Raw genomic sequence first — 23,581 nt, 5'->3', positions numbered from 1 at the left:
TATGATAATTTTAATGAGAATTATAAATTCCTATTTTTAACTTTTTATATAAAAGTCAATTCTCAATTTAGCGTCTTGAAACCTTGACCACTAGATAGAGAATTGGTTTCTTATTTAGCATTTATTACTTTCATACATTTCATTTAAGCCAATACTTTATAAACTCTATAAAACTTGTTTTTTTTATAATAATTTTGACGAATATTACTAATTCAAATATTTAATGGCTTATGAACCACTCAATTCTCAATTAATTCTCCATCAATTTTACATATTTAACTGACTACATTTATTTCAGATTACAGTGCAGCAGTTCACCCAAGGCTTGCTGAGACAGAAATTTGCATTCATACCACTTTGGGAAAGTATCAACATCTTATTTTGAAAATAAATTAGAAGATATTGATAGTGATATTGGATTTATGCAATGTGTGTGTAAATGGTTATTGAATATAATTGGTAGCAACTTAATATAAGTGAAACAAAAAGTTAGTATCTTGAAACCAAGACCAATGAATTAAATAAATGATTCTTATTTAGCATTAATTAGCATTACATAAATTTCATTTATGCCAATGTTTCATAAACTCTATAAAACTTGTTTTTATATGATAATTTTGGAGTATATAAAAATTCAAATTTTTTAATTGCTTATAAAATACTCAATTCTCATGTTAGTACCTTGAAACTTTCACTACTAGAAAGAGAATATGTTTCTTATTTAGCATTAATTACTTTCATACATTACATTTAAGCCAATACTTCATAAACACTATAAAACATGTTTTTATATGGTAAATTTGGCGTGTTTTAAAAATTCATTTTTTTAATTGCTTATAAAATACTCAATTCTCATGTTAGTATCTTGAAACCTTGACCACTAGAAAGAGAATATGTTTCTTATTTAGCATTAATTACTTTCATACATTTCATTTATGCCAATGTTTCATAAACTCTATAAAACTTGTTTTTATATGATAATTTTTGAGTCTATTAAAAATTCAAATTTTTTAATTGCTTATAAAATACTCAATTCTCATGTTAGTACCTTGAAACCTTCACCACTAGAAAGAGAATATGTTTCTTATTTAGCATTAATTACTTTCATACATTACATTTAAGTTAATGTTTCATAAACTCTATAAAACTTGTTTTTATATGATAATATTGGAGTATATTAAAAATTCAATTTTTTAATTGCTTATAAAATACTCAATTCTCATGTTAGTACCTTGAAACCTTTACCACTAGTAAGAGAATATGTTTCTTATTCAGGATTAATTACTTTCATATATTACATTTAAGCCAATGTTTCATAAACTCTATAAAACATGTTTTTATATGGTAAATTTGACGTATTTTACAAATTCATTTTTTTAATTGCTTATAAAATACTCAATTCTCATGTTAGTATCTTGAAACCTTCACCACTAGAAATAGAATATGTTTCTTAATTAGCATTAATTACTTTCATACATTACATTTAAGCCAATACTTCATAAACACTATAAAACATGTTTTTATATGGTAAATTTGGAGTATATTAAAAATTCAAATTTTTTATGGCTTATGAAACACTCAATTCTCATGTTAGTATCTTGAAACCTTGACCACTAGAAAGAGAAAGTGGATCTGATTTAGCATTAAATACTTTCATACATTACATTTAAGCCAATGTTTCATAAACTCTATAAAACATTTTTTTATATGGTAAATTTGACGTATTTTACAAATTCATTTTTTTAATTGCTTATAAAATACTCAATTCTCATGTTAGTATCTTAAAACCTTGACCACTAGAAAGAGAATATGTTTCTTATTCAGGATTAATTACTTTCATACATTTCATATAATCCAATACTTCATAAACACTATAAAACATGTTTTTATATGATAATATTAATGTAAATTACAAATTCAAATTTTTTATGGCTTATAAAATACTCAATTCTCATGTTAGTACCTTGAAACCTTCACCACTAGAAAGAGAATATGTTTCTTATTTAGCATTAATTACTTTCATACATTACATTTAAGTTAATGTTTCATAAACTCTATAAAACTTGTTTTTATATGATAATATTGGAGTATATTAAAAATTCAAATTTTTTATGGCTAATGAAACACTCAATTCTCAATTAATTGACATGAAACCAACACCATTAAATTATGTAAATGATTCTTATTTAACTTTATTAACTTCCATGTAATTCATTGATGCTTATACTTCATAAACACTATAAACATGCTTTTAAATGACAATTTTGACTCGTGTTATAAATTCATATTTTATACTGCTTATGAAACACTCAATTCTCAATTAATTCTCCACTAATTTTACATATTTAACTGACTACATTTTTTTCAGATTGCAGTGTAGCAGTTCAATCAAGGCTTGCTGAGACAGGAATTTGCATTTATACTACTTTGGAAAATATCAACATCTTATTATGAATATAAACTAGAAGATACTTATAATAGCAATAATGGTCTTTTGCAAGGTACGTGTAATAATAACCGTATGTAATTGATAGCAACTTAATATTAGTGAAACAAAAAGTAAATATCATGAAACCAAGACCAATGAATTAGGTAAATGATTCTTATTAAGCATAATTAATTCCATGTATTTCATTGATGCTGATACTTCATAAACACTATAAACATGCTTTTAAATGACAATTTTGACTCGTGTTATAAATTCATATTTTAAACTGCTTATGAAACACTCAATTCTCAATTAATTCTCCACTTATTTTACATATTTAACTGACTACATTTTTTTCAGATTGCAGTGCAGCAGTTCATTCAAGGCTTGCTGAGACAGGAATTTGCATTCATACCACTTTGGGAAAGTATCAACATCTTATTTTGAAAATAAACTAGAAGATACTTATAATAGCAATAATGGTCTTTTGCAAGGTACGTGTAATAATAACCGTATGTAATTGATAGCAACTTAATATTAGTGAAACAAAAAATTAGTATCATGAAACCAAGACCAATGAAATAAGTAAATGATTCTTATTTAGCATTATTAACTTGCATGTATTTTTGTTGATGCTGATACTTCATAAACACTATAAAACATGTTTTTATATGGTAAATTTGGAGTATATTAAAAATTCTAATTTTTTATGGCTTATGAAACACTCAATTCTCATGTTAGTATCTTGAAACCTTGACCACTAGAAAGAGAAATTGGATCTGATTTAGCATTAATTACTTTCATACATTACATTAAGGCCAATGTTTCATAAACTCTATAAAACATGTTTTTATATGGTAAATTTGGCGTATTTTACAAATTCATTTTTTTAATTGCTTATAAAATACTCAATTCTCATGTTAGTATCTTGAAACCTTCACCACTAGAAATAGAATATGTTTCTGATTAAGCATTAATTACTTTCATACATTACATTTAAGCCAATACTTCATAAACACTATAAAACCTGTTTTTATATGGTAAATTTGGAGTATATTAAAAATTCAAATTTTTTATGGCTTATGAAACACTCAATTCTCATGTTAGTATCTTGAAACCTTGACCACTAGAAAGAGAAATTGGATCTGATTTAGCATTAATTACTTTCATACATTACATTTAAGCCAATGTTTCATAAACTCTATAAAACATGTTTTTATATGGTAAATTTGACGTATTTTACAAATTCAAATTTTTTATGGCTTATGAAACACTAAATTCTCATGTTAGTATCTTGAAACCTTGACCACTAGAAAGAGAAATTGGATCTGATTTAGCATTAATTACTTTCATACATTACATTTAAGCCAATGTTTCATAAACTCTATAAAACATGTTTTTATATAATAAATTTGACGTATTTTACAAATTCATTTTTTTAATTGCTTATAAAATACTCAATTCTCATGTTAGTATCTTGAAACCTTGACCACTAGAAAGAGAATATGTTTCTTATTTAGCATTAATTACTTTCATACATTTCATTTAAGCCAATACTTCATAAACACTATAAAACTTGTTTTTATATGATAATATTGGAGTATATTAAAAATTCAAATTTTTTATGGCTTATGAAACACTCAATTCTCAATTAATTGACATGAAACCAACACCATTAAATTATGTAAATGATTCTTATTCAACTTTATTAACTTCCATGTAATTCATTGATGCTTATACTTCATAAACACTATATACATGCTTTTAAATGACAATTTTGACTCGTGTTATAAATTCATATTTTAAACTGCTTATGAAACACTCATTTCTCAATTAATTCTCCACCAATCTTACAAATTTAACTGACTACATTTTTTCAGATTGCAGTGCAGCAGTTCACCCAAGGCTTGCTGAGACCGAAATTTGCAGTCATACCACTTTGGGGAAAGTATCAACATCTTATTTTGAAAATAAACTAGAAGATACTGATAATAATATTGGATTTCTGCAGTGTGTGTGTAATGGTTATTGAATATAATTGATAATAAATTAATAGTTGTGAAACAATTGTTATTTGTTATATATATGAATAAAAGATTAGTAAACACTTTTAGCTTGTAATTTTTATTCTTCTTATTTACCTATGCTATAAAAATCTTTTATTTAGACTATACATAAATGATAATTTTGATAAAAATTACAAATTCACATTTTCAACTGTTTATAGAAGAATTAATCATTAAGTCGATATTAACACCAACAGAGGGCGGGAGGTTCCCCATACCTTGGTCGACGGCTGACCTGCCACAGGAAGAATCTAGTTGGTTGTGTGCCGTTCACCGTTCCACTGGTCTCCGGAGTGGGGCGGTATATTTATTAGGCTTTTGACCGAATATCTTGTACATTTACGAAAGAATTTTTATAATATCAACGAATTGTTCATATTTTACGCCCGAAGTTAACACAAGTCAGTGTCCTGATCCTCGACCAATGCATTACGAAAATGATTTAAATTTATCATCAAATTCATATGGAAAAGGGGTATTTTTCAGTTATTGTACAAGTGTATTCTTTTTTTAAAAGTACAAAACATTCTGTTAATTTGTACAATCTTTTATGGCTTATCATAATTATTATTTGTTATCATCTGTTTATGCTTAAATTTCGTATCTTTTTACAGTTTTACATTCGTACTTGTGTTAAAGTTTCAACTGTAAATAGTTTTCAATTATTTTGTATTAAAAATGAAGGTTGTCTGTTAGTTTTTGTTTTGATTGTTTCAATTTCTAAATTATCCAGTGTTGTCCACGCACTAGTTGTTATAGAATTATTTTCGTTTTCCTTATGGTGTGTAGTAGTGACAATTGGATTAAGTAAATGATTCTTTTTTAGCATTATTAACTTCCATGTAATTCATTGATGCTGATACTTCATAAACACTATAAACATGCTTTTAAATGACAATTTTGACTAGTGTTATAAATTAATATTTTAAACTGCTTATGAAACACTCAATTCTCAATTAATTCTCCACTTATTTTACATATTTAACTGACTACATTTTTTTCAGATTGCAGTGCAGCAGTTCATTCAAGGCTTGCTGAGACAGGAATTTGCAATCATACCACTTTGGGAAAGTATCAACATCTTATTTTGAAAATAAACTAGAAGATATTGATAATAATATTGGATTTATGCAATGTGTGTGTAATGGTTATTGAATATAATTGATAGCAAATTAATACTAGTGAAACAAAAAATTAGTATCATGAAACCAAGACCAATGAATTAAGTAAATGATTCTTATTTAGCATTATTAAGTTGCATGTATTTTTGTTGATGCTGATACTTCATAAACACTATAAAACATGTTTTTATATGGTAAATTTGGAGTATATTAAAAATTCTAATTTTTTATGGCTTATGAAACACTCAATTCTCATGTTAGTATCTTGAAACCTTGACCACTAGAAAGAGAAATTGGATCTGATTTAGCATTAATTACTTTCATACATTACATTAAGCCAATTTTCATAAACTCTATAAAACATGTTTTTATATGGTAATTTGGCGTATTTTACAAATTCATTTTTTTAATTGCTTATAAAATACTCAATTCTCATGTTAGTATCTTGAAACCTTGACCACTAGAAGAGAAATTGGATCTGATTTAGCATTAATTACTTTCATACATTACATTTAAGCTAATGTTTCATAAACTCTATAAAACATGTTTTTATATGGTAAATTTGACGTATTTTACAAATTCAAATTTTTTATGGCTTATGAAACACTCAATTCTCATGTTAGTATCTTGAAACCTTGACCACTAGAAAGAGAAATTGGATCTGATTTAGCATTAATTACTTTCATACATTACATTTAAGCCAATGTTTCATAAACTCTATAAAACATGTTTTTATATGGTAAATTTGACGTATTTTACAAATTCATTTTTTTAATTGCTTATAAAATACTCAATTCTCATGTTAGTATCTTGAAACCTTCACCACTAGAAATAGAATATGTTTCTTATTAAGCATTAATTACTTTCATACATTACATTTAAGCCAATACTTCATAAACACTATAAAACATGTTTTTATATGGTAAATTTGGAGTATATTAAAAATTCAAATTTTTTATGGCTTATGAAACACTCAATTCTCATGTTAGTATCTTGAAACCTTGACCACTAGAAAGAGATATTGGATCTGATTTAGCATTAATTACTTTCATACATTTCATTTAAGCCAATACTTCATAAACACTATAAAACATGTTTTTATATGGTAAATTTGGCGTATTTTACAAATTCATTTTTTTAATTGCTTATAAAATACTCAATTCTCATGTTAGTATCTTGAAACCTTCACCACTAGAAATAGAATATGTTTCTTATTAAGCATTAATTACTTTCATACATTACATTTAAGCCAATACTTCATAAACACTATAAAACATGTTTTTATATGGTAAATTTGGAGTATATTACAAATTCAATTTTTTATGGCTTATGAAACACTCAATTCTCATGTTAGTATCTTGAAACCTTGACCACTAGAAAGAGAAATTGGATCTGATTTAGCATTAATTACTTTCATACATTACATTTAAGCCAATGTTTCATAAACTCTATAAAACATGTTTTTATATGGTAAATTTGACGTATTTTACAAATTCATTTTTTAATTGCTTATAAAATACTCAATTCTCATGTTAGTATCTTGAAACCTTGACCACTAGAAAGAGAATATGTTTCTTATTTAGCATTAATTACTTTCATACATTTCATTTAAGCCAATACTTCATAAACACTATAAAACATGTTTTTATATGGTAAATTTGGCGTATTTTACAAATTCATTTTTTTAATTGCTTATAAAATACTCAATTCTCATGTTAGTATCTTGAAACCTTCACCACTAGAAAGAGAATATGTTTCTTATTAGCATTAATTACTTTCATACATTACATTTAAGCCAATGTTTCATAAACTCTATAAAACATGTTTTTATATGGTAAATTTGACGTATTTTACAAATTCATTTTTTTAATTGCTTATAAAATACTCAATTCTCATGTTAGTATCTTGAAACCTTGACCACTAGAAAGAGAATATGTTTCTTATTTAGCATTAATTACTTTCATACATTACATTTAAGCCAATACTTCATAAACACTATAAAACTTGTTTTTATATGATAATATTGGAGTATATTAAAAATTCAAATTTTTTATGGCTTATGAAACACTCAATTCTCAATTAATTGACATGAAACCAACACCATTAAATTATGTAAATGATTCTTATTCAACTTTATTAACTTCCATGTAATTCATTGATGCTTATACTTCATAAACACTATATACATGCTTTTAAATGACAATTTTGACTCGTGTTATAAATTCATATTTTAAACTGCTTATGAAACACTCATTTCTCAATTAATTCTCCACCAATCTTACAAATTTAACTGACTACATTTTTTCAGATTGCAGTGCAGCAGTTCACCCAAGGCTTGCTGAGACAGAAATTTGCAGTCATACCACTTTGGGGAAAGTATCAACATCTTATTTTGAAAATAAACTAGAAGATACTGATAATAATATTGGATTTCTGCAGTGTGTGTGTAATGGTTATTGAATATAATTGATAATAAATTAATAGTTGTGAAACAATTGTTATTTGTTATATATATGAATAAAAGATTAGTAAACACTTTTAGCTTGTAATTTTTATTCTTCTTATTTACCTATGCTATAAAAATCTTTTATTTAGACTATACATAAATGATAATTTTGATAAAAATTACAAATTCACATTTTCAACTGTTTATAGAAGAATTAATCATTAAGTCGATATTAACACCAACAGAGGGCGGGAGGTTCCCCATACCTTGGTCGACGGCTGACCTGCCACAGGAAGAATCTAGTTGGTTGTGTGCCGTTCACCGTTCCACTGGTCTCCGGAGTGGGGCGGTATATTTATTAGGCTTTTGACCGAATATCTTGTACATTTACGAAAGAATTTTTATAATATCAACGAATTGTTCATATTTTACGCCCGAAGTTAACACAAGTCAGTGTCCTGATCCTCGACCAATGCATTAAGAAAATGATTTAAATTTATCATCAAATTCATATGGAAAAGGGGTATTTTTCAGTTATTGTACAAGTGTATTCTTTTTTTAAAAGTACAAAACATTCTGTTAATTTGTACAATCTTTTATGGCTTATCATAATTATTATTTGTTATCATCTGTTTATGCTTAAATTTCGTATCTTTTTACAGTTTTACATTCGTACTTGTGTTAAAGTTTCAACTGTAAATAGTTTTCAATTATTTTGTATTAAAAATGAAGGTTGTCTGTTAGTTTTTGTTTTGATTGTTTCAATTTCTAAATTATCCAGTGTTGTCCACGCACTAGTTGTTATAGAATTATTTTCGTTTTCCTTATGGTGTGTAGTAGTGACAATTGGATTAAGTAAATGATTCTTTTTTAGCATTATTAACTTCCATGTAATTCATTGATGCTGATACTTCATAAACACTATAAACATGCTTTTAAATGACAATTTTGACTAGTGTTATAAATTAATATTTTAAACTGCTTATGAAACACTCAATTCTCAATTAATTCTCCACTTATTTTACATATTTAACTGACTACATTTTTTTCAGATTGCAGTGCAGCAGTTCATTCAAGGCTTGCTGAGACAGGAATTTGCAATCATACCACTTTGGGAAAGTATCAACATCTTATTTTGAAAATAAACTAGAAGATATTGATAATAATATTGGATTTATGCAATGTGTGTGTAATGGTTATTGAATATAATTGATAGCAAATTAATACTAGTGAAACAAAAAATTAGTATCATGAAACCAAGACCAATGAATTAAGTAAATGATTCTTATTTAGCATTATTAACTTGCATGTATTTTTGTTGATGCTGATACTTCATAAACACTATAAAACATGTTTTTATATGGTAAATTTGGAGTATATTAAAAATTCTAATTTTTTATGGCTTATGAAAACTCAATTCTCATGTTAGTATCTTGAAACCTTGACCACTAAAAGAGAAATTGGATCTGATTTAGCATTAATTACTTTCATACATTACATTAAGGCCAATGTTTCATAAACTCTATAAAACATGTTTTTATATGGTAAATTTGGCGTATTTTAAAAATTCATTTTTTATTGCTTATAAAATACTCAATTCTCATGTTAGTATCTTGAAACCTTGACCACTAGAAAGAGAATATTTTTCTGATTTAGCATTAATTACTTTCATACATTACATTTAAGCAATACTTTCATAAACACTATAAAACATGTTTTTATATGGTAAATTTGGAGTATATTACAAATTCAAATTTTTTATGGCTTATGAAACACTCAATTCTCATGTTAGTATCTTGAAACCTTGACCACTAGAAAGAGAATTGGATCTGATTAGCATTAATTACTTTCATACATTACATTTAAGCCAATGTTTCATAAACTCTATAAAACATGTTTTTATATGGTAAATTTGACGTATTTTACAAATTCATTTTTTTAATTACTTATAAAATACTCAATTCTCATGTTAGTATCTTGAAACCTTCACCACTAGAAATAGAATATGTTTCTTATTAAGCATTAATTACTTTCATACATTACATTTAAGCCAATACTTCATAAACACTATAAAACATGTTTTTATATGGTAAATTTGACGTATTTTACAAATTCAAATTTTTTATGGCTTATGAAACACTCAATTCTCATGTTAGTATCTTGAAACCTTGACCACTAGAAAGAGAAATTGGATCTGATTTAGCATTAATTACTTTCATACATTACATTTAAGCCAATGTTTCATAAACTCTATAAAACATGTTTTTATATGGTAAATTTGACGTATTTTACAAATTCATTTTTTTAATTGCTTATAAAATACTCAATTCTCATGTTAGTATCTTGAAACCTTGACCACTAGAAAGAGAATATGTTTCTTATTTAGCATTAATTACTTTCATACATTTCATTTAAGCCAATACTTCATAAACACTATAAAACATGTTTTTATATGGTAAATTTGGCGTATTTTACAAATTCATTTTTTTAATTGCTTATAAAATACTCAATTCTCATGTTAGTACCTTGAAACCTTGACCACTAGAAAGAGAATATGTTTCTTATTTAGCATTAATTACTTTCATACATTTCATTTAAGCCAATACTTCATAAACACTATAAAACATGTTTTTATATGGTAAATTTGGCGTATTTTACAAATTCATTTTTTTAATTGCTTATAAAATACTCAATTCTCATGTTAGTACCTTGAAACCTTGACCACTAGAAAGAGAATATGTTTCTTATTTAGCATTAATTACTTTCATACATTACATTTAAGCCAATGTTTCATAAACTCTATAAAACTTGTTTTTATATGATAATGTTGGAGTATATTAAAAATTCAAATTTTTATGGCTTATGAAACACTCAATTCTCAATTAATTGACATGAAACCAACACCATTAAATTATGTAAATGATTCTTATTCAACTTTATTAACTTCCATGTAATTCATTGATGCTTATACTTCATAAACACTATATACATGCTTTTAAATGACAATTTTGACTCGTGTTATAAATTCATATTTTAAACTGCTTATGAAACACTCATTTCTCAATTAATTCTCCACCAATCTTACAAATTTAACTGACTACATTTTTTCAGATTGCAGTGCAGCAGTTCACCCAAGGCTTGCTGAGACCGAAATTTGCAGTCATACCACTTTGGGGAAAGTATCAACATTTTATTTTGAAAATAAACTAGAAGATACTGATAATAATATTGGATTTCTGCAGTGTGTGTGTAATGGTTATTGAATATAATTGATAATAAATTAATAGTTGTGAAACAATTGTTATTTGTTATATATATGAATAAAAGATTAGTAAACACTTTTAGCTTGTAATTTTTATTCTTCTTATTTACCTATGCTATAAAAATCTTTTATTTAGACTATACATAAATGATAATTTTGATAAAAATTACAAATTCACATTTTCAACTGTTTATAGAAGAATTAATCATTAAGTCGATATTAACACCAACAGAGGGCGGGAGGTTCCCCATACCTTGGTCGACGGCTGACCTGCCACAGGAAGAATCTAGTTGGTTGTGTGCCGTTCACCGTTCCACTGGTCTCCGGAGTGGGGCGGTATATTTATTAGGCTTTTGACCGAATATCTTGTACATTTACGAAAGAATTTTTATAATATCAACGAATTGTTCATATTTTACGCCCGAAGTTAACACAAGTCAGTGTCCTGATCCTCGACCAATGCATTACGAAAATGATTTAAATTTATCATCAAATTCATATGGAAAAGGGGTATTTTTCAGTTATTGTACAAGTGTATTCTTTTTTTAAAAGTACAAAACATTCTGTTAATTTGTACAATCTTTTATGGCTTATCATAATTATTATTTGTTATCATCTGTTTATGCTTAAATTTCGTATCTTTTTACAGTTTTACATTCGTACTTGTGTTAAAGTTTCAACTGTAAATAGTTTTCAATTATTTTGTATTAAAAATGAATGTTGTCTGTTAGTTTTTGTTTTGATTGTTTCAATTTCTAAATTATCCAGTGTTGTCCACGCACTAGTTGTTATAGAATTATTTTCGTTTTCCTTATGGTGTGTAGTAGTGACAATTGGATTAAGTAAATGATTCTTTTTTAGCATTATTAACTTCCATGTAATTCATTGATGCTGATACTTCATAAACACTATAAACATGCTTTTAAATGACAATTTTGACTAGTGTTATAAATTAATATTTTAAACTGCTTATGAAACACTCAATTCTCAATTAATTCTCCACTTATTTTACATATTTAACTGACTACATTTTTTTCAGATTGCAGTGCAGCAGTTCATTCAAGGCTTGCTGAGACAGGAATTTGCAATCATACCACTTTGGGAAAGTATCAACATCTTATTTTGAAAATAAACTAGAAGATATTGATAATAATATTGGATTTATGCAATGTGTGTGTAATGGTTATTGAATATAATTGATAGCAAATTAATACTAGTGAAACAAAAAATTAGTATCATGAAACCAAGACCAATGAATTAAGTAAATGATTCTTATTTAGCATTATTAAGTTGCATGTATTTTTGTTGATGCTGATACTTCATAAACACTATAAAACATGTTTTTATATGGTAAATTTGGAGTATATTAAAAATTCTAATTTTTTATGGCTTATGAAACACTCAATTCTCATGTTAGTATCTTGAAACCTTGACCACTAGAAAGAGAAATTGGATCTGATTTAGCATTAATTACTTTCATACATTACATTAAGGCCAATGTTTCATAAACTCTATAAAACATGTTTTTATATGGTAAATTTGGCGTATTTTACAAATTCATTTTTTAATTGCTTATAAAATACTCAATTCTCATGTTAGTATCTTGAAACCTTGACCACTAGAAATAGAATATGTTTCTGATTAAGCATTAATTACTTTCATACATTACATTTAAGCCAATACTTCATAAACACTATAAAACATGTTTTTATATGGTAAATTTGGCGTATTTTACAAATTCATTTTTTAATTGCTTATAAAATACTCAATTCTCATGTTAGTATCTTGAAACCTTGACCACTAGAAATAGAATATGTTTCTTATTTAGCATTAATTACTTTCATACATTACATTTAAGCTAATACTTCATAAACACTATAAAACATGTTTTTATATGGTAAATTTAGAGTATATTAAAAATTCAAATTTTTTATGGCTTATGAAACACTCAATTCTCATGTTAGTATCTTGAAACCTTGACCACTAGAAAGAGAAATTGGATCTGATTTAGCATTAATTACTTTCATACATTACATTTAAGCCAATGTTTCATAAACTCTATAAAACATGTTTTTATATGGTAAATTTGGCGTATTTTACAAATTCATTTTTTTAATTGCTTATAAAATACTCAATTCTCATGTTAGTATCTTGAAACCTTCACCACTAGAAATAGAATATGTTTCTTATTAAGCATTAATTACTTTCATACATTACATTTAAGCCAATACTTCATAAACACTATAAAACATGTTTTTATATGGTAAATTTGGAGTATATTAAAATTCAAATTATGGCTTATGAAACACTCAATTCTCATGTTAGTATCTTGAAACCTTGACCACTAGAAAGAGAAATTGGATCTGATTTAGCATTAATTACTTTCATACATTACATTTAAGCCAATGTTTCATAAACTCTATAAAACATGTTTTTATATGGTAAATTTGGCGTATTTTACAAATTCATTTTTTTAATTGCTTATAAAATACTCAATTCTCATGTTAGTATCTTGAAACCTTCACCACTAGAAATAGAATATGTTTCTTATTAAGCATTAATTACTTTCATACATTACATTTAAGCCAATACTTCATAAACACTATAAAACATGTTTTTATATGGTAAATTTGAGTATTTAAAAATTCAAATTTTTTATGGCTTATGAAACACTCAATTCTCATGTTAGTATCTTGAAACCTTGACCACTAGAAAGAGAAATTGGATCTGATTTAGCATTAATTACTTTCATACATTACATTTAAGCCAATGTTTCATAAACTCTATAAAACATGTTTTTATATGGTAAATTTGGCGTATTTTACAAATTCATTTTTTTAATTGCTTATAAAATACTCAATTCTCATGTTAGTATCTTGAAACCTTGACCACTAGAAAGAGAATATGTTTCTTATTTAGCATTAATTACTTTCATACATTTCATTTAAGCCAATACTTCATAAACACTATAAAACATGTTTTTATATGGTAAATTTGGCGTATTTTACAAATTCATTTTTTTAATTGCTTATAAAATACTCAATTCTCATGTTAGTATCTTGAAACCTTGACCACTAGAAAGAGAATATGTTTCTTATTTAGCATTAATTACTTTCATACATTACATTTAAGCCAATGTTTCATAAACTCTATAAAACATGTTTTTATATGGTAAATTTGGCGTATTTTACAAATTCATTTTTTTAATTGCTTATAAAATACTCAATTCTCATGTTAGTACCTTGAAACCTTGACCACTAGAAAGAGAATATGTTTCTTATTTAGCATTAATTACTTTCATACATTACATTTAAGCCAATAGTTTCATAAACTCTATAAAACTTGTTTTTATATGATAATTTGGAGTATATTAAAAATTCAAATTTTTTATGGCTTATGAAACACTCAATTCTCAATTAATTGACATGAAACCAACACCATTAAATTATGTAAATGATTCTTATTCAACTTTATTAACTTCCATGTAATTCATTGATGCTTATACTTCATAAACACTATATACATGCTTTTAAATGACAATTTTGACTCGTGTTATAAATTCATATTTTAAACTGCTTATGAAACACTCATTTCTCAATTAATTCTCCACCAATCTTACAAATTTAACTGACTACATTTTTTCAGATTGCAGTGCAGCAGTTCACCCAAGGCTTGCTGAGACCGAAATTTGCAGTCATACCACTTTGGGGAAAGTATCAACATCTTATTTTGAAAATAAACTAGAAGATACTGATAATAATATTGGATTTCTGCAATGTGTGTGTAATGGTTATTGAATATAATTGATAATAAATTAATAGTTGTGAAACAATTGTTATTTGTTATATATATGAATAAAAGATTAGTAAACACTTTTAGCTTGTAATTTTTATTCTTCTTATTTACCTATGCTATAAAAATCTTTTATTTAGACTATACATAAATGATAATTTTGATAAAAATTACAAATTCACATTTTCAACTGTTTATAGAAGAATTAATCATTAAGTCGATATTAACACCAACAGAGGGCGGGAGGTTCCCCATACCTTGGTCGACGGCTGACCTGCCACAGGAAGAATCTAGTTGGTTGTGTGCCGTTCACCGTTCCACTGGTCTCCGGAGTGGGGCGGTATATTTATTAGGCTTTTGACCGAATATCTTGTACATTTACGAAAGAATTTTTATAATATCAACGAATTGTTCATATTTTACGCCCGAAGTTAACACAAGTCAGTGTCCTGATCCTCGACCAATGCATTAAGAAAATGATTTAAATTTATCATCAAATTCATATGGAAAAGGGGTATTTTTCAGTTATTGTACAAGTGTATTCTTTTTTTAAAAGTACAAAACATTCTGTTAATTTGTACAATCTTTTATGGCTTATCATAATTATTATTTGTTATCATCTGTTTATGCTTAAATTTCGTATCTTTTTACAGTTTTACATTCGTACTTGTGTTAAAGTTTCAACTGTAAATAGTTTTCAATTATTTTGTATTAAAAATGAAGGTTGTCTGTTAGTTTTTGTTTTGATTGTTTCAATTTCTAAATTATCCAGTGTTGTCCACGCACTAGTTGTTATAGAATTATTTTCGTTTTCCTTATGGTGTGTAGTAGTGACAATTGGATTAAGTAAATGATTCTTTTTTAGCATTATTAACTTCCATGTAATTCATTGATGCTGATACTTCATAAACACTATAAACATGCTTTTAAATGACAATTTTGACTAGTGTTATAAATTAATATTTTAAACTGCTTATGAAACACTCAATTCTCAATTAATTCTCCACTTATTTTACATATTTAACTGACTACATTTTTTTCAGATTGCAGTGCAGCAGTTCATTCAAGGCTTGCTGAGACAGGAATTTGCAATCATACCACTTTGGGAAAGTATCAACATCTTATTTTGAAAATAAACTAGAAGATATTGATAATAATATTGGATTTATGCAATGTGTGTGTAATGGTTATTGAATATAATTGATAGCAAATTAATACTAGTGAAACAAAAAATTAGTATCATGAAACCAAGACCAATGAATTAAGTAAATGATTCTTATTTAGCATTATTAAGTTGCATGTATTTTTGTTGATGCTGATACTTCATAAACACTATAAAACATGTTTTTATATGGTAAATTTGGAGTATATTAAAAATTCTAATTTTTTATGGCTTATGAAACCTCATTCTCATGTAGTATCTTGACACCTTGACCACTAGAAAGCAGAAATTGGATCTGATTTAGCATTAATTACTTTCATACATTACATTAGGCAATTGTTTCCATAAACTCTATAAAACATGTTTTTATATGGTAAATTTGGCGTATTTTACAAATTCATTTTTTTAATTGCTTATAAAATACTCATTCTCATGTTCTGAAACCTCACCACTAGAAATAGTATTTTGAAACATAATTACTTCACCACATTTAACCCTCATACATATAAAACATTGTTTATGAATTTGAGTATATTAATTCAATTTTTATGCTAAACACCAATTTCATTAGTACTTGAAACCTGACCATTAGAAAGATAAATTGGAACTATTGCATTACTTACTTTCATACATTACTTCAATTCATAACTCTATAAAACATGTTTTTATATGGTAAATTTGACGTATTTTACAAATTCAAATTTTTTATGGCTTATGAAACACTAAATTCTCATGTTAGTATCTTGAAACCTTGACCACTAGAAAGGGAAATTGGATCTGATTTAGCATTAATTACTTTCATACATTACATTTAAGCCAATGTTTCATAAACTCTATAAAACATGTTTTTATATGGTAAATTTGACGTATTTTACAAATTCATTTTTTTAATTGCTTATAAAATACTCAATTCTCATGTTAGTATCTTGAAACCTTCACCACTAGAAATAGAATATGTTTCTTATTAAGCATTAATTACTTTCATACATTACATTTAAGCCAATACTTCATAAACACTATAAAACATGTTTTTATATGGTAAATTTGGAGTATATTAAAAATTCAAATTTTTATGGCTTATGAAACACTCAATTCTCATGTTAGTATCTTGAAACCTTGACCACTAGAAAGAGATATTGGATCTGATTTAGCATTAATTACTTTCATACATTTCATTTAAGCCAATACTTCATAAACACTATAAAACATGTTTTTATATGGTAAATTTGGCGTATTTTACAAATTCATTTTTTTAATTGCTTATAAAATACTCAATTCTCATGTTAGTATCTTGAAACCTTCACCACTAGAAATAGAATATGTTTCTATTAAGCATTAATTACTTTCATACATTACATTTAAGCCAATGTTTCATAAACTCTATAAAACATGTTTTTATATGGTAAATTTGACGTATTTTACAAATTCATTTTTTTAATTGCTTATAAAATACTCAATTCTCATGTTAGTATCTTGAAACCTTCACCACTAGAAATAGAATATGTTTCTTATTAAGCATTAATTACTTTCATACATTACATTTAAGCCAATACTTCATAAACACTATAAAACATGTTTTTATATGGTAAATTTGGAGTATATTAAAAATTCAAATTTTTTATGGCTTATGAAACACTCAATTCTCATGTTAGTATCTTGAAACCTTGACCACTAGAAAGAGAAATTGGATCTGATTTAGCATTAATTACTTTCATACATTACATTTAAGCCAATACTTCATAAACACTATAAAACCTGTTTTTATATGGTAAATTTGACGTATTTTACAAATTCAAATTTTTTATGGCTTATGAAACACTAAATTCTCATGTTAGTATCTTGAAACCTTGACCACTAGAAAGAGAAATTGGATCTGATTTAGCATTAATTACTTTCATACATTACATTTAAGCCAATGTTTCATAAACTCTATAAAACATGTTTTTATATGGTAAATTTGACGTATTTTACAAATTCATTTTTTTAATTGCTTATAAAATACTCAATTCTCATGTTAGTATCTTGAAACCTTCACCACTAGAAATAGAATATGTTTCTTATTAAGCATTAATTACTTTCATACATTACATTTAAGCCAATACTTCATAAACACTATAAAACATGTTTTTATATGGTAAATTTGGAGTATATTAAAAATTCAAATTTTTTATGGCTTATGAAACACTCAATTCTCATGTTAGTATCTTGAAACCTTGACCACTAGAAAGAGATATTGGATCTGATTTAGCATTAATTACTTTCATACATTTCATTTAAGCCAATACTTTCATAAACACTATAAAACATGTTTTTATATGGTAAATTTGGCGTATTTTACAAATTCATTTTTTTAATTGCTTATAAAATACTCAATTCTCATGTTAGTATCTTGAAACCTTCACCACTAGAAATAGAATATGTTTCTTATTTAGCATTAATTACTTTCATACATTACATTTAAGCCAATGTTTCATAAACTCTATAAAACATGTTTTTATATGGTAAATTTGACGTATTTTACAAATTCATTTTTTTAATTGCTTATAAAATACTCAATTCTCATGTTAGTATCTTGAAACCTTCACCACTAGAAATAGAATATGTTTCTTATTTAGCATTAATTACTTTCATACATTACATTTAAGCCAATACTTCATAAACACTATAAAACCTGTTTTTATATGGTAAATTTGGAGTATATTAAAAATTCAAATTTTTTATGGCTTATGAAACACTCAATTCTCAATTAATTGACATGAAACCAACACCATTAAATTATGTAAATGATTCTTATTCAACTTTATTAACTTCCATGTAATTCATTGATGCTTATACTTCATAAACACTATATACATGCTTTTAAATGACAATTTTGACTCGTGTTATAAATTCATATTTTAAACTGCTTATGAAACACTCATTTCTCAATTAATTCTCCACCAATCTTACAAATTTAACTGACTACATTTTTTCAGATTGCAGTGCAGCAGTTCACCCAAGGCTTGCTGAGACAGAAATTTGCATTCATACCACTTTGGGAAAGTATCAACATCTTATTTTGAAAATAAACTAGAAGATACTGATAATAATATTGGATTTCTGCAATGTGTGTGTAATGGTTATTGAATATAATTGATAATAAATTAATAGTTCTGAAACAATTGTTATTTGTTATATATATGAATAAAAGATTAGTAAACACTTTTAGCTTGTAATTTTTATTCTTCTTATTTACCTATGCTATAAAAATCTTTTATTTAGACTATACATAAATGATAATTTTGATAAAAATTACAAATTCACATTTTCAACTGTTTATAGAAGAATTAATCATTAAGTCGATATTAACACCAACAGAGGGCGGGAGGTTCCCCATACCTTGGTCGACGGCTGACCTGCCACAGGAAGAATCTAGTTGGTTGTGTGCCGTTCACCGTTCCACTGGTCTCCGGAGTGGGGCGGTATATTTATTAGGCTTTTGACCGAATATCTTGTACATTTACGAAAGAATATTTATAATATCAACGAATTGTTCATATTTTACGCCCGAAGTTAACACAAGTCAGTGTCCTGATCCTCGACCAATGCATTAAGAAAATGATTTAAATTTATCATCAAATTCATATGGAAAAGGGGTATTTTTCAGTTATTGTACAAGTGTATTCTTTTTTTAAAAGTACAAAACATTCTGTTAATTTGTACAATCTTTTATGGCTTATCATAATTATTATTTGTTATCATCTGTTTATGCTTAAATTTCGTATCTTTTTACAGTTTTACATTCGTACTTGTGTTAAAGTTTCAACTGTAAATAGTTTTCAATTATTTTGTATTAAAAATGAAGGTTGTCTGTTAGTTTTTGTTTTGATTGTTTCAATTTCTAAATTATCCAGTGTTGTCCACGCACTAGTTGTTATAGAATTATTTTCGTTTTCCTTATGGTGTGTAGTAGTGACAATTGGATTAAGTAAATGATTCTTTTTTAGCATTATTAACTTCCATGTAATTCATTGATGCTGATACTTCATAAACACTATAAACATGCTTTTAAATGACAATTTTGACTAGTGTTATAAATTAATATTTTAAACTGCTTATGAAACACTCAATTCTCAATTAATTCTCCACTTATTTTACATATTTAACTGACTACATTTTTTTCAGATTGCAGTGCAGCAGTTCATTCAAGGCTTGCTGAGACAGGAATTTGCAATCATACCACTTTGGGAAAGTATCAACATCTTATTTTGAAAATAAACTAGAAGATATTGATAATAATATTGGATTTATGCAATGTGTGTATAATGGTTATTGAATATAATTGATAGCAAATTAATACTAGTGAAACAAAAAATTAGTATCATGAAACCAAGACCAATGAATTAAATAAATGATTCTTATTTAGCATTATTAACTTGCATGTATTTTTGTTGATGCTGATACTTCATAAACACTATAAAACATGTTTTTATATGGTAAATTTGGAGTATATTAAAAATTCTAATTTTTTATGGCTTATGAAACACTCAATTCTCATGTTAGTATCTTGAAACCTTGACCACTAGAAAGAGAAATTGGATCTGATTTAGCATTAATTACTTTCATACATTACATTAAGGCCAATGTTTCATAAACTCTATAAAACATGTTTTTATATGGTAAATTTGGCGTATTTTACAAATTCATTTTTTTAATTGCTTATAAAATACTCAATTCTCATGTTAGTATCTTGAAACCTTGACCACTAGAAAGAGAAATTGGATCTGATTTAGCATTAATTACTTTCATACATTACATTTAAGCTAATGTTTCATAAACTCTATAAAACATGTTTTTATATGGTAAATTTGACGTATTTTACAAATTCAAATTTTTTATGGCTTATGAAACACTAAATTCTCATGTTAGTATCTTGAAACCTTGACCACTAGAAATAGAATATGTTTCTTATTAAGCATTAATTACTTTCATACATTACATTTAAGCCAATACTTCATAAACACTATAAAACATGTTTTTATATGGTAAATTTGGAGTATATTAAAAATTCAAATTTTTTATGGCTTATGAAACACTCAATTCTCATGTTAGTATCTTGAAACCTTGACCACTAGAAAGAGATATTGGATCTGATTTAGCATTAATTACTTTCATACATTTCATTTAAGCCAATACTTCATAAACACTATAAAACATGTTTTTATATGGTAAATTTGGCGTATTTTACAAATTCATTTTTTTAATTGCTTATAAAATACTCAATTCTCATGTTAGTATCTTGAAACCTTCACCACTAGAAATAGAATATGTTTCCTATTAAGCATTAATTACTTTCATACATTACATTTAAGCCAATACTTCATAAACACTATAAAACATGTTTTTATATGGTAAATTTGGAGTATATTAAAAATTCAAATTTTTTATGGCTTATGAAACACTCAATTCTCATGTTAGTATCTTGAAACCTTGACCACTAGAAAGAGAAATTGGATCTGATTTAGCATTAATTACTTTCATACATTACATTTAAGCCAATGTTTCATAAACTCTATAAAACATGTTTTCATATGGTAAATTTGGCGTATTTTACAAATTCATTTTTTTAATTGCTTATAAAATACTCAATTCTCATGTTAGTATCTTGAAACCTTGACCACTAGAAAGAGAAATTGGATCTGATTTAGCATTAATTACTTTCATACATTACATTTAAGCCAATGTTTCATAAACTCTATAAAACATGTTTTTATATGGTAAATTTGACGTATTTTACAAATTCATTTTTTTAATTGCTTATAAAATACTCAATTCTCATGTTAGTATCTTGAAACCTTGACCACTAGAAAGAGAATATGTTTCTTATTTAGCATTTATTACTTTCATACATTACATTTAAGCTAATACTTCATAAACACTATAAAACATGTTTTTATATGGTAAATTTAGAGTATATTAAAAATTCAAATTTTTTATGGCTTATGAAACACTCAATTCTCATGTTAGTATCTTGAAACCTTGACCACTAGAAAGAGAAATTGGATCTGATTTAGCATTAATTACTTTCATACATTACATTTAAGCCAATGTTTCATAAACTCTATAAAACATGTTTTTATATGGTAAATTTGGCGTATTTTACAAATTCATTTTTTTAATTGCTTATAAAATTCTCAATTCTCATGTTAGTATCTTGAAACCTTCACCACTAGAAATAGAATATGTTTCTTATTTAGCATTAATTACTTTCATACATTTCATTTAAGCCAATACTTCATAAACACTATAAAACATGTTTTTATATGGTAAATTTGGCGTATTTTACAAATTCATTTTTTTAATTGCTTATAAAATACTCAATTCTCATGTTAGTATCTTGAAACCTTCACCACTAGAAATAGAATATGTTTCCTATTAAGCATTAATTACTTTCATACATTACATTTAAGCCAATACTTCATAAACACTATAAAACATGTTTTTATATGGTAAATTTGGAGTATATTAAAAATTCAAATTTTTTATGGCTTATGAAACACTCAATTCTCAATTAATTGACATGAAACCAACACCATTAAATTATGTAAATGATTCTTATTCAACTTTATTAACATCCATGTAATTCATTGATGCTTATACTTCATAAACACTATATACATGCTTTTAAATGACAATTTTGACTCGTGTTATAAATTCATATTTTAAACTGCTTATGAAACACTCATTTCTCAATTAATTCTCCACCAATCTTACAAATTTAACTGACTACATTTTTTCAGATTGCAGTGCAGCAGTTCACCCAAGGCTTGCTGAGACAGAAATTTGCATTCATACCACTTTGGGAAAGTATCAACATCTTATTTTGAAAATAAACTAGAAGATACTGATAATAATATTGGATTTCTGCAATGTGTGTGTAATGGTTATTGAATATAATTGATAATAAATTAATAGTTCTGAAACAATTGTTATTTGTTATATATATGAATAAAAGATTAGTAAACACTTTTAGCTTGTAATTTTTATTCTTCTTATTTACCTATGCTATAAAAATCTTTTATTTAGACTATACATAAATGATAATTTTGATAAAAATTACAAATTCACATTTTCAACTGTTTATAGAAGAATTAATCATTAAGTCGATATTAACACCAACAGAGGGCGGGAGGTTCCCCATACCTTGGTCGACGGCTGACCTGCCACAGGAAGAATCTAGTTGGTTGTGTGCCGTTCACCGTTCCACTGGTCTCCGGAGTGGGGCGGTATATTTATTAGGCTTTTGACCGAATATCTTGTACATT

At 26.1% G+C, this 23,581-nt stretch overlaps 1 long non-coding RNA gene across 1 annotated transcript in view; it reads left to right on the top strand.

Moving 5' to 3' along the window:
• The window catches only part of LOC113556284, a 107,048-nt gene that overhangs the window by 47,405 nt on the left and 36,062 nt on the right, over positions 1–23,581 (top strand). The window lies entirely within an intron of this gene.

Source organism: Rhopalosiphum maidis, chromosome 3, assembly GCF_003676215.2.
Source record: "Rhopalosiphum maidis isolate BTI-1 chromosome 3, ASM367621v3, whole genome shotgun sequence".
Classification (NCBI taxonomy): Eukaryota; Metazoa; Arthropoda; class Insecta; order Hemiptera; family Aphididae; genus Rhopalosiphum; species Rhopalosiphum maidis.
Note: the sequence above shows the minus strand (reverse complement) of the source record. Positions and strands in the feature narration are given on the sequence as shown.